Source organism: Orycteropus afer, unplaced genomic scaffold (genome assembly GCF_000298275.1).
Source record: "Orycteropus afer afer isolate SDZICR_OR568_19922 unplaced genomic scaffold, OryAfe1.0 scaffold00292, whole genome shotgun sequence".
Classification (NCBI taxonomy): Eukaryota; Metazoa; Chordata; class Mammalia; order Tubulidentata; family Orycteropodidae; genus Orycteropus; species Orycteropus afer.
In genome coordinates, this window is record NW_006921879.1 from 322,947 (window position 1) to 337,126 (window position 14,180).

A 14,180-nucleotide genomic window follows, 5' to 3' on the forward strand; every position below is an offset into this window, starting at 1 on the left:
AGTATCACTACGGAAGTAGATTGCCCCATCTTCCTTCCGAGGAGTGGCTGGTGGGTTTGAACCGCCAGCCTTCTGGTTAGCAATCAAGTGCTTTAAGCACTATGCTACCAGAGCCACTGATTTATATAACCCCAAATTACAATATTAACATTTATAACTCCCCATCTTCTCATCCCATTTCAATTGTCATTAAATTCTGTGGTATCTGTTTGCAATTCTTTTCTGCTCTCATAATTTTTCCCCAATCCTAAACACAGCATACTTGTGATGGCATAATTACTTCATAAATGAATAAATGTCTCTGACATCTCCTATATTAAATTCCAGAATCATCTTCTTAAACATCCTTCCTGTCAGTCCCCACATCTATCTTCTTCCTACTTATACATAGGAAAAATAACAAATTCTTTAGTTTGTAATTCAAGTTTCTTCTCAACCAGCCTTCAAACTTTATTTCTACCTTACTAAATATATGTATGTTCCAAAACTCACTATCTCCAGATGATGCATTGCAAGTTTAGTTTTACAACCTGAGCTTAAAATTGTTCTATTTATACCTTGCCCATTTTTAAAGGCATCACTCATGCTCTCCGTTTTAGAAATGCACACTTAACATTTAAATTAACTTATATACATCCAGGGAGCTCTGGTAGTATAGTGCCTAAGGCACTTGACTGCTAACCAGAAGGCTGGCGGTTCAAAGCCACCAGCCACTCCTCAGAAGGAAGATGGGGCAATCTACTTCCATAGTGATACTACCTCGGAAACCCAAGAAGGGGTCGCTATGAGTCGGGGCCGACTCAGTGGCACATAACAACAACAACAACAATATACATCCAAATAGAGATTTCAGTAAGTAATTGGATATGCAAGTCTGGAGGTAAGTGAGGAGGTCAGAAGTGGAGATTAAAAACCTAAGAATTATCAACATATTAATAGTATTTGAAGCTGTTGGACTCTTTGAGATCAGTCTAATCAGTGCTGTCCAATAGAGATAAAATATGAACCACATATATCGTTTTAAACTTTCTAGTAGCCATGTTAGGAGCTCCGGTGGCATAGTGCCTAAGGCATTTGACTGTTAACCAGAAGGTAGGTGGTTCAAACCCACCAGCTACTCCTCAGATAGAAGGTTAGGCAACCTACTTCCGTAGTGATACCGCCTCAGAAACCTAAGAAGGGGTTGCTAGGAGTGGATCCAACTCAACGGCAGTGACTGAATAGCCATGTTAATAAAGGTAGAAATAAAACAGGTAAAATTAATTTTAATATTGTAGTTAATAAAAAAAAAAAAAACTGACAGCCTTGCATTGTGGTAAATTGTGGTCAATGTCATGAGTCAAAATGTATGTAAACTGCTGTATGGAAAGTGAATGTGCTCTGTAAATTTTCACCCAAATCACAATTTAAAAAAAAAAAAAGAAGAACTCACTGTCATAGAATCAATTCTGACTCATAGGGACCCCTCCTTGAGTTTCTGAGGCAGTGTCTCAATGAAAGTAGATTGCCCAGTCTTCCTTCCGAGGAGTGGCTGATAGGTTTGAACTGCCAGCATTCCAGTTAGCAGTCAAATGCCTTAGACACTACACCACCAGAGCTCCTTTTTAATCCAATATTTTCAAAATATTATTTCAGCATATACTCAATATGAAAATATTAACAAGATATTTACATTCTTTTACACTTTTACAATTTTGAAAGTCTTCAAAATTTGTATTTTATCCTTACAGCATATCTCAGTTAGAAAGGATCACATTTCATGTGCCCAATACCCACATGTGGCTTGTGACTATTGTATTGAACAGTGAAGCCCAATGCGGAAGAGATCTGAGAATTAATTATTTCTTGTTGTTGTCATGTGCTGTCAAGAAGGACCTGACTCATAGTGACCCCTCCTTGGATTTCCAAGGCGGTATCACTATGGAAGTAGATTGCCCAACCTTCCTTCCGAGGAGTGGCTGGTGGGTTTGAACTGCCAGCCTTCTGGTTAGCACTATGCTACCAGAATTCCCAGGATTAATTATAACGCTCAAATAATGGTTAAAATTTAAGCAAATAAGTGAATTGTCTTTATTTTCCACTTTAAAGTTTCTTTGTCTACAGAGATTAAGTATTTCCTTATTTCATAGGTTCCTGATTCAAATCCTGATTTTGGTGGTTAAAGAGCCCACTGACTACAACATGTGGTAGGGCTAATGATCTCACACATCTGTGAACCACTTTTTTGAGTCTGTTCTGAAGAATTGTATCTTCCATTTCTACATCTTTATTTTTCCCAGACTGACAGTCAGAATTTCCTGTAAAAGCTAGATGAAATTTCCGTCACACATTGCTTCTTAGTTGAGAATTGGGAGGTGGGAGGTTCAGCCAGTCATAGTACAGTATAAGTAGAATCCAATTTATATACTCCTCAAGTAAGAGTACCCCAAATTAATTTAGAATTCCCAATATAAAATGACCACCATTCATCTGTCAGTTTGTCTAACTGTGGTGGCTTGTATGAGACTGGAGGCTGTGCCAGCAGTATTTCAAATACCAGCAGAGTCATCCATGGATGATAGGTTTCAGTAGAGTTTTGAGACAAAGACAGACTGGAAAGAAGGAAGAGGGCATCCACTTCTCAAAGAATTGGTGAGTAAAAATCTTATGAATAACAGTGAAACACTGTCTGATATATTACTGCAAATCTTTATGAATAGCCTTTAAACATTGCCCAATATACTGCTAGAAGATGAGCTCCTTGGGTCGGAAGGCACTCAAAATATGACTGGGGAAGAACAGCCTCCTCAGAGTAGAGTTGACCTTAGTGATGTGGATGGACTAAAGATTTCAGGACCTCCTTTGCTGATGTGGCATGACTCAAAATGGGAAGAAACAGCTGCAATCGTCCATTAAAAACCAGAAAGAGGAATGTACAAAGTATGAATCTAGGAAAATTGAAAGTTGTCAAAACTGAAATGAAACACATAAAGATCACTATCACAGGCATTAGTGAGCTAAAATAGACTGGTTTTGGCCATTTTGAATCAGACAATCCATATGATCTACTATACTAGGAATGACAAATTGAAGAGGAACTGTGTGGCATTCATCATCACAATGCTGTCATTGTATGGATAGAGTACCATCCATATGCCCTGGTAGCATAGTGCCTAAGGCCCTTGACTGCTAACCAGAAAGCTGGCAGTTCAAACCCACTAACCAGTCCTCAGAAGGAAGGTTGGGCAATCTAATTTCATAGTGATACCACCTCGGAAACCCCAAGGAGGGATCACTATGGGTCGGGTCTGACTTGATGACACATAACAACAACAACAACAACAGTTAATACTACTATTATTCACAGTTACACATCAACCACCAAAGCCAAAGATCAGGAAACTGAGGATTTTTACCAACTTGTGCAATCTGAAATTGACATGAGATGCCATCAAGATGTGTTGATTATCACTGGTGATTGAAATGCAAAAGTTGGGGAGAAAAAAAAAAGCAGAACCACCAGTAGTTGGAAAATATGGCCTTGACAATAGAAATGATGCTGTAGATCACATGATAGAATTTTGCAAGACCAATGACTTATTCATTACAAATACCTTTTTCAACAACATAAACAGGAGCTATACACATAGGCTTCACCAGATGGAGTACAGAGGAATCAGATTGACTATGTCTGTGGAAAGACATGATGGAAAAGCTCAGTATCTTCAGCCAAAATAAGGCCAGGAGCTGACTGTGGAACAGACCATCAACTGCTCATATGCAAGTTCAAGTTGAAGCTGAAGACAATTAAAACAAGTCCATGAGAGCCAAAGTATGACCTTGATTATACTCCTCCTGAATTTAGAGACCATCCAAAGAATAGATTTGGTGCATTAAACACCAGTGACCGAAATCCAGAGGAATTGTGGGAGGACATCAAGAACATCATCCATGAATAAATCATTAAAAAGACGAGAAAGAAAGAAAAGACCAAAATGGATGTCAGAAGAGACTCTGAAGCTTGCTGTTGAACACAGAGTAGCTAATGTAGATGGAAGAAATGACAAGATAAAAGAGCTGAACAGGAGATCTGAAAGAGCAGCTCGAGCAGACAAAGTCAGTTACTATAATGAAATGTGCAAAGACCTAGAGTTAGAAAAACAAAAGGGAAGACCATGCTCAGCATTTCTCAAGGTGAAAGAACTGAAGAAAATATTCAAGCCTTGAATTGCAATATGGAAAGATCCTATGGGCAAAATATTGAATGATACAGGAAACATCAAAAGAAGATGGAAGGAATACATAGAGTCACTGTACCAAAAAGAATTGGTCGATGTTCATGCATTTCAAGAGGTGGCATATAATCAAGAGCCAATGGTATTGAAGGAAGAAGTTGAAGCTGCCCTGGTGCCCCCAGGAATTGACCGAATACCCATTGAGATGTTTCAACAAATGGATGCCATCCTGGAGGCACTTAATCATTTATGCCAAGAAATATGGAAGACAACTACTTGGCCAGGTGACATGAAGAGATCCATATTGCACTCATTCCAAAAAAGGTGATGCCACAGAATGTCTAAATTATTGAACAATATCATTAATATCACATGCAAGTAGAATCTTGCTGAAGATAATTCAAAAGCAGTTGCAGCAATAGATTGACAGAGAACAATAAACACATGAGAAAATCCTCATGATCATTAGCCATTAGAGAGATGCAAATCAAATCAATAATGAGATATCATCTCACTCTAGCAATAATAGCAAAGCTCAACAAGACAGAAAGTAATAAATGCTGACAAGGTTCCAGAGAGATTGGAACTCTCATACACTGCTGGTGGGACTGCAAAATGGTACAACCATTATGGAAAATGGTATGGCATTTCCAAAAAAACTGAAAATAGAAATACCATTTGATCCACCAATTTCATTATTAGGAATATATTCTAAAGAGGTGAGAGACAGGACACAAACAGACTTATGCACACCCATGTTCATCACAGCACAATTGACTATAGCAAAGAAATGGAAACAACCTAAATGCTCATCAACGGATGAATGGATAACCAAACTATGGTACATTCACACAATGGAATACTATGCTACATTAAAGAATAATGAAGAATACACAAATCATCTCACAATGTGGATGAATTTAGAGGACATTACGCTGAGTGAAATAAGTCAATCACAGAAGGACAAATATTGTATAAGCCCATGTATGTAAAAAGTCAAGGAAATGTTTACCCAGGGAAGGAAATTCACTTTGTTGGTTACCAGGGACAGGAGGGTAGGGGATGAGACATTTCAGACTAGTTGGGGGTCACACATTGATTTGAGTGAGGGGAGGGGCAGTATGGAAACAGTCTGTGATCAGCATGATGATTTGGAGAATGAAAAGGACACTGAAACATGCACATGAGATGTAGACAACAGAGGTAAATACTAGTACCTGCACAATACTGTGTTACCACTAACACCAAACACCGGACTATGGATAAATGCATGTTGTTGTTGTTATGTGCCGTCGAGGCAGACCTGACTCATAGTGACCTCTCCTTGAGTTTCCAAGGTGGTATCACTACAGGAGTAGATTGCCCAACCTTCCTTCCAAGGAGTGGCTGGTGGGTTTGAACTGCCAGCCTTCTGCTTAGCAGTCAAGTGCCTTAGGCACTATGCTACCAGAGCTCATAGACAAGTGAAAAGATCAGGTGGGGGTAGGCAAACAGGATATACCCTAGACCAAGGATAGATTTGGCTGAAGATGATCTTACACATGCACTTGTGCTACAAAATTAGCCACATATATTACAGAAGCACCAGAAGACAGAAGAGTAGAAGGAACTTCTCAGAGACAACCAAGCACCTTGAGAGAATCACCAGGTCTGCAGAGTCAGGACCATTGTCTTGGAGAATATCATGCTCAATCGGCACAACATAGTACATAAAAATCTTATTCCACAACCTATTTTGGTGAGTAGCTACAGGAGTCTTAAAAGCTTTCAAGTGGCTATCTAAGATGAAACTATTGGTCTTCTCTCATCTGAACCAAAGAGTGAAGAAAATCAAAGACATCTGGAAACAATTAGTCCAAGAATAAAATGGACCATAAGGACCTCAGCCTTTGTGACTCTGACACCAGAAGAACTAGATGGTGCCCAGCTACCAATGCCAACCACTCAGAAAGGGATCAGAACTGAAGATCCTGGATAGAGTGGGAGGAAAAAAGAGTGGAACAAAATTCAAAAACACAAAAATCACCAGAATTACTGGTCTGATGGAGACTGGTGGAACCCCAAAGACTATTGCCTCATCTTCCTCCCCTGGACTAGGTGGTTGGTTTGAACTGCCAACCTTCTGGTTAACAGTCAAATGCCTTACCCACTGTGCCACCAGAGCTCCTTATTCTAGATAAACAGTATAAACAGTACACATTCATTAAATTTCTAATTCTTATTTGGGTATTCTCTGATTTACCATTAGAATTTAGCTAAAGCTATTAGTCAGGTTATTTACGATTCTTTGAGCAAAATCATGTATCATTCTTTGGAGGTAGAGTGGTAAGATCACAATTGCAAGGCTGGACTTATCTCAAATACAAATCCTCTCTTTTAGCCAGTAACTATTAGTGGTGAAGAATTTGTTTACAGTGTTAGTTTTCAAACAAGTCTATGACCTATCCGTATATGTTGCTTCAACTCCAAACTACAAAGCAGACTTATGTTGAGTGTTGGAAACTGAATTATTTATGTTAGGTTCAATTTCATAAGACAATTTTATTTTTTGAAAAGACCCCATTATGTACTGATGAATACTTAAGATTATAATCAGCTTTATTGTAACAATTCCCTTATCAAAATTATTGAATTCCATAGAAAAAAATCATACTCATGTCTTATTAAAATATGTTGTGACAGAACTTGATGAATCATGACTTCTCATTTAAGTTTTATGAACAGGTTTTTCAGACCTGAAGACTTTCTATAAGACAGTCTTCATCTTCCTGCTCCTGAAACTATAAATTAAAGGGTTGTGGAACAGTGTAATCACAGAATAAAATAAGGTAACAGTTTTTTGTACTTCCACTGAATGCCTGGACCCAGAGATGACATCACCATAACATAGCCAAAAAATAGCATCACCACAGCCAGATGAGAAGCACAAGTGGAGGAAGCCTTGCGTTTGCTTGCTGCTGAGGGCATCCATAACACAACCAGAATCACCAGCACATAGGAGCAAAGAATAAAGAGAAAGGTGTTGATCATGAATATAGCACTGAAAGTAGAGAACATGAGCTGTGTGGTGGTGTCTTCAGAATAGGACAGCATCATCAATGGGACAGGACCACACACAAAATAGTTGATGATATTTGGGCCACAATATGGCAATCATGAAATGTGAAGAATTGGGGTTAGAAAGGGGATAAATCCATTAGATGATGCCAAGATGACCAGGACAGTACATAGGTCTTTAGTTGTGATATGTGGCTGAGGAGACTATCAATTCCTCATTTGATAGATTTTGGCCTTTTGTTGAATACCAGCTGCCCATAGATGGATATATTTATCTCTATATTCTCAATTCTGTTCCATTGTTCTATATGTCTGTTATTGTACCAGTACCAGGCTGTTTTGACTATCATGGTTTTATCACAGGTGTTGAGATCAGGAATTGTGAAGCCTTCTATTTTGTTCTTTTTCTTTAGTGGTCTCTTTCCTCTCCATAAAAAGTTGGTGATTAATTTTTCTATTTTTTTAAAGAATGATGATGGAACATGGATCAATATTCATTATATCTGTAGATAGCTTTGGATAATATTCATGTTTTAACAATGTTAAGTCTTCCTATTCATGAACATGGTATGTACTTCCATTTATTTAGGTCTCTTGTGGTTTACTGTAGTAGTGTTTTGTAGTTTTCCTTGTATAAGTCTTTTTTTTTTTTTTTAATCTTTGGTTAAATTTATTCCTGAGTAGTTCATCTTTTGGGTGGCACAAAAGGACACAGAGAAAAGGTAACCCACAGGGAGGAAGTGGGAAGAGAGCTGTTACATTATGGGGATTCCAATCAGTGTCATGAAACAAAATATGTATGACATTTTGTATGGAAAATGAATTTTCTCTGTAAATTTTCACCCAAAAAACAATAAAACAAACAAACAATATTCATTAAAAGAAAGAAAGAAAGAAAAAATAAAAACCTGGCAGTTTTTTGAGTCAATTGATAAATAGGCTGGATTAGCATACCCAAATGAGTGATATGTTGTCCAAAAATCCAGAGAAGACCACTGTCCTTTTTAGTTGCTGAGGGGCCAGATGCAGTAACTTATCCTTCACTTTATAAAGAATATCTTGACATGTCCCACACCACTGGACCCCTAGAAGTTTCCCTGAGATGAAAGGCACCTTGTGTTTGTAGGGTTAATTTACCATCCTCTAGACTGAGTAGTTGAACCAGTAGGGTTATGACCATAGTCACAGGGGACATCAAGTTCAATTGGCATAACATACCACACAAAACATTGTTCCACCTCCTACTTTGGCAAGTAGCGACTGGGATCTTAAAAGCTTGCAAGCAGCCATCTAGATGCAATGATGGGTCTCTCCTTGTCCAGATCAAAGAAGAATGAAGAAAACCAAAGATGCTTAGAAACAATTAGTCCTAGCAACTAGTACACCATGTGATCCACAGCCTGTATGACTTTGAGACCAGAAGAACTAGATGGTGCCCGGTTACCACTGTCAACCATTCAGAGGGGAATCTATCTTGGATAGAGAGGGAATACAATTTGGAACAAAACTCAAAATCATTTGGAAAAAAAATGGGGGGAACCAGGTTTGATGGTCTGATAGAGCCTAGTGGAAACACTGAAACTATGGCCCCTAACTGCCCTTCAGGTCTGGGACTGAACCCACACCTGTGGCTTCCAGCCAAACAAAAGACAGGCACATGGGTTGAACATTTACCCGAGGTAGATACATTCCTTGGAGAGAACAATCATGGGAGAAAGAAGAGCTGTTTATGCACATAGAGACTGCTCAGGGGTCAGGAGTATATGGAGGGATGGACACAGAGAAGAGGTAACTATTGGGAGGAAGTGGGAGGGGAGCTGTTGCATTGGGATAAATTGTAGTCAATGTCATGAGACAAAGTGTATGTGAACTGCTGTATGGAAAGTGAATTTGCTCTGTAAATTTTCACCAAAATCACAATTTAAAAAAAAAAAAAATCTGTCATGTGTAAAAATAAACATATACATATATATTTTGATTGATGAAAAAAAAATTACCACCCTCTAAAATGTAACTGTATTACCAATAAGTCTACAGTCATTGATACTTCTTCCGTACTGGGTCTAATCAGCATAATATCATCAAAGTAATGGATCAGTGTGATGTCTTGTGGAAGGAAAAGACAACTAAGATCTCTGAAGACTAAATTATAACTAGGACTAGAGAGCTGATATGCCCTTGAGGTGGCACAGTAAAAATGTATTGCAGGCCTTGCCAGCTGAAGGCAAACTGCTTCAGGTGATTCTTTAAAACCAGAACTGAAAAAGCATTGACAAGATCAATAGCTGCATACCAGATGCCAGGAGATGCATTAATTTCCTTAATCAATGAATCCACATCTGGAACAGCTGCTGTAATCTGAGTCAACTCCTGGTTAAGTTTACAGTTGTTTACTGTCATTTTCAAGATCCATACTTTTTTTTTTTTTTTTTTTGCACAGGCCAAATAGGTGAGTTAAAATGGGCATATGGTGTGAATCATTGCCTTTGTGTCCTTCAAGTCCTTGATGGTGGCACTAACCCAGCAGTCTCTCCATGAATGTGACATTCCTTTTGACTTACTATTTTCCTAGTTAGGGGCAGTTCTAATGGCTTCCACTTGGCTTTTCCTAACAAAATAGTCTTTACATGTCAGGGCCATGATGAGGGGATTGTGCCAGTAGCTGAGTATGTCTATTCCAATTATGCATTCTGGAACTGTGGAAATCAATACAGATTGAATTTTGAACCCACTCACCAATTGTGAGATGGACCTGGGCTAAAACTCATTGATATCCTGACCTCCATATGTCCCTACTCTGACTCTTGGGCCACAACGATGTTTTGGACCTCCTAGAAATCCTCACAACTGGACCAATGAGCAGCATCACAACAAATGGAGAGAAGATTGAGGTTGTCAAGGAATTCACGTTGCTTGGTTCTACAATCGATGCCAACGAAAGCAGCAGTCAGGACATTAGACGACATGTAGCATTGGGAAAGTCAACTGCAAAGGAACTGTTTCAAGTGCTGAGGAGCAAGGATATCTCCTTGAGGACTAAGGTGCACCTGACACAAGCCATGATATTTCCAATCACCTCGTATGCATGTGAGAGCTGGACAATGAATAAGGAAGACCGAAGAAGAGTTGATGCTTTTGAGTTGTGGTGCTGGAGAAGAATGCTGAAAGTACCATGGACTGCTAAAAGAACTAACAGATGTGTCCTGGAGGAAGTGCAGCCAGAATGCTCCTTGGAAGCAAGAATGGCCAGACTTGGTCTCACCTATTTTGATCATGTTGTAAGAAGGGACCATTCCCTGGAGAAGGATGTCATGCTTGGTAGGGTCGATGAAAGAGGGGAGACCTTCAACAAGATGGATTGATACGGTGGCTGCAATGATGAGCTCAAGTATAGCAGGGATTGTGGGGCTGGCGCGGGATCGGGCAGTATTTCATTTTGCTGTGCATGGGGTCGCTATGAGTCGGAAATGACTCGACGGCACTTAACAACAACAAACAACAGAATTATTGTCAATTCAGACCCAGTGTCCAATAATCCCTGAAAAGCCTGATTATTTTGTTTTCCGCATTGAATAGTCACTCTTATAAAAGGCCATAGATCCCTTTGGAAAAGGCTGGGGGAAAGATTAACAATATAAATTTTTAGCAATGTAGTGGGGTCCTTCCTCAAAGAGTCCCAGCCTCTCCTTCCTTCAAGTGGTTGTGGGTTTGGGAATTGATTGAGGGGCCATAACACTCTATTCTGGTGATTCAAGTTAGATTGCCATTCACTTGACCTAGAATTCTGCTGTTTATACAGATCAAGTAAATATTTAATAGACTTTCCATCTATTTCACTCTTAGGGACACCATGCTTAAGTAGCCAACACCATTAAGCTCATATAAGTCACACTATTATGATTACTAGGACCCTGGTAGCATAGTGCCTAAGGCATTTGACTGCTAACAAGAAGCCTGACAGTTCAAACCCACCAGCCCCTCCTCGGAAGGAAGGTTGGGCAATCTACTTCCATAGTGGTACTGCCTCCGAAACCCAAGGAGGGGGTGCTATGAGTCAGGTCCAACTGGACAGCACACAACACTACCACCATCATTATGATTACTTCTTTGATTCTGCTGTCCATTTTGTTAACCATGCCCACCTTGCCTCTTAGCCCCTACCACCATGGGGTCCAATTAGCTTCATTGTAATTAGGTGTCTTAACTCAATTAGGAAAGTTCCCACTGTCAAATCTGAGGTAAAATAGCAATCACAGTGGTCTTCAAGAATGTTGGGGTCCCCTTCACAAATTATTCCACATCATTGTGGTAAAAGATGTATCCTCTGGACACTTCATGTTTGGCTCTGTGAATCTAATCTGATAAATCCACCCTCTTCTGCCAATTTCTTTATGCCTTTGGATACCTACTTCTATAGTATTTGAAAATAGGTCTAGTATTTCAACTTGACTTAGTCTAGGCCAGCGTAAATCCACACTTCAGCAAGCCAACCAAATAAATATAAATCCTCTCCTAACCTCTCAAGCTGAAACATTGAATGAAGAATTGGTGCTTGGGGGTTCAAAATCAATAACCTCAGATTGATCCAATTTATGTTCCTTGAACCATTATTCCACACCCTTAACAGCCATCCCCACACTTATTCTCCAAGTTTCTGTTTATACATATTAGAAAAATCAAACAGTTCTTTTGGAGTGTGCATATCTACAAATTCACACTTTGCACTTAACCTTTTGGGGCTTGCTGGTACTTAAGTTTAATTATAGGTCTAGAAGCAAAAATAGGTAGTGGGGATATTGACTGGAATATTCAGCAATGTCTATGTCTTGTAAAGCATCTGTCTCAGGCAAAGCCCCAGACAATGCCCCAAGCACCCCCTCATGTAACATCTCAAACAACGGCTCATCAAGCACAGCTGAATTAATCTCATAAGATGGGTATAAAAGGGTTGGTTCTGCTGGCAGGACTGATTCAACAGAATTTAGGGGCTCCGTGTACCCAGATTCCTGATAATCTGCCCATATGTCACCATCCCAAGTTTAGGAACACTTTCTTCATAATCAGTACACTCACTTTCATTTCATACAAAATTCAGGGTTGGGAGTTCAGTTGACATTGTAATTCAGCCACTCTTACAATATGACTTTCGGATTGGTTTTCAGCAATATCAACTCTTTGATACAAGAAATAAGACTTTCTTTCAGGGCACTAGTAGCAATATTGTGGTCTTTTATGCAGTACTTGTGATGTGACTCCAAATTCCTGAGTTCATCTTTTCTTTCACCATTTTGTCTAGCTTAAGTAAGACCAAAAACCCTCTTCCTTATACTTCTCATTCTGACAAAATTGCAGAAAAATATTAAGCATGTGATCACCCAAAGCTTCACTTCTTACAAATACTTGATTTATTGGTGATGATATTTTCCATATTAATATTGCCACTTCACACCATGGATTAGCAGTGCCTTCAATGCTAGTCAGACTAATAGTAGCGCCTTTAATACTAGTCAGACTTCAGATCCAACTTAGAAAGCTCACCCTTAAGATTTTGCTTCCCCAGATCCACTGCTGATACCAAATGGCTTAAGATGGGTTCTCTAGAGAAACAAAACCAGTGAGAGAAAGAGAAATTTATCTCAAAGAAATGTCTCACAGAGTTGTAGAGGCTGGCAAGTCCCAAATCTGTGCTGACATTAGACTGGAGGCTTCTCTTGACTCACATAACTGCAGGGGCTGACGAATCCAAGATTGAAAGATGTCAGGCTGGAGGCTTCTCCAGATTCATATAGCTGTAGGAACTGATTTTGAACCCAAGATTGGCAGGCAATACAGCAGGCTACTGGCTGCAGAGGCTGATGAGTCTAAGATAGACAGGTAAGATGGCAAAATGCAGGCTCACACCCTGCAAAGGCAACAGTACCAAGATCAGCAGCCAATACAACAGGCCACTTGTTCAAGTCCAACGAAGCGGAAGTCAGATGATGACAAGTCAGATGCAAGATACAGATCAAGCAAAAGATCAGAGAGCTTTGCCAATCCGTCCATATATATTGGAAGCAGGCCACACCCCTGAGGAAACTCCCTTTCAACTAGTTGGCTCCTCATAGCAGATCTCATTGTGGAAATGATTATATTATAACAGATCTTGTTATAGGTGATGACTACATCATAACTGCTAACCCGTGGAAAATTATGGCCCAGTCAAGTTGACACACAACCTTAACTATCACAGATGGTGAGACCGCACTTCAAGTAATTTGGACATGTTATCAAGAGTCCCTGGAGAGAGGCATCATTAGTGGTAAATTAGAAGGTCAGTGAAAAAGAGAAAAATACTCAATGAGATGGATTGACACAGTGGTTATAACAACTGGCTCAAAAATAGCAATGATTGTGAGGATGGGACAGGACCAAGCAGTGTTTCATTCTGTTGAGCATTGGGGTGCTATGACTTCGAACTCACTAGATGGCACATAATGACAATAACAACCACACACATTTATTTAAAGTATAGAATGGTGGAAAATATAAATTCAGTCTTGAGTAAGCTGTTCCGTTTCTGAAAGAGTTATGCACACAGCCTGGAGACCTGGAGTCCAAATCTCCCTCTTCCATATTGTTATGGCTAAATTGATTTCCTGAGAAGTTTTCCTTTTTAGTTCCTTTTCTTTTTTTCAATTTTTTATTTTTAAGGTGTACATTAGAAAGAAAAGTAGGGCATTTGGCAATAGTTGGTTAAAGGCTCTAGATTTGTTAATGGCATGCTGTCAGTGTTGTTGTTGTTGTTGTTATGTGCCATCGAGCCGGACCCGACTCATAGCGACCCCTCCTTGGGTTTCCAAGGCAGTATCACTATGGAAGTAGGATTGCCCAACCTTCCTTCCGAGGAGTGGCTGGTGGGTTTGAACC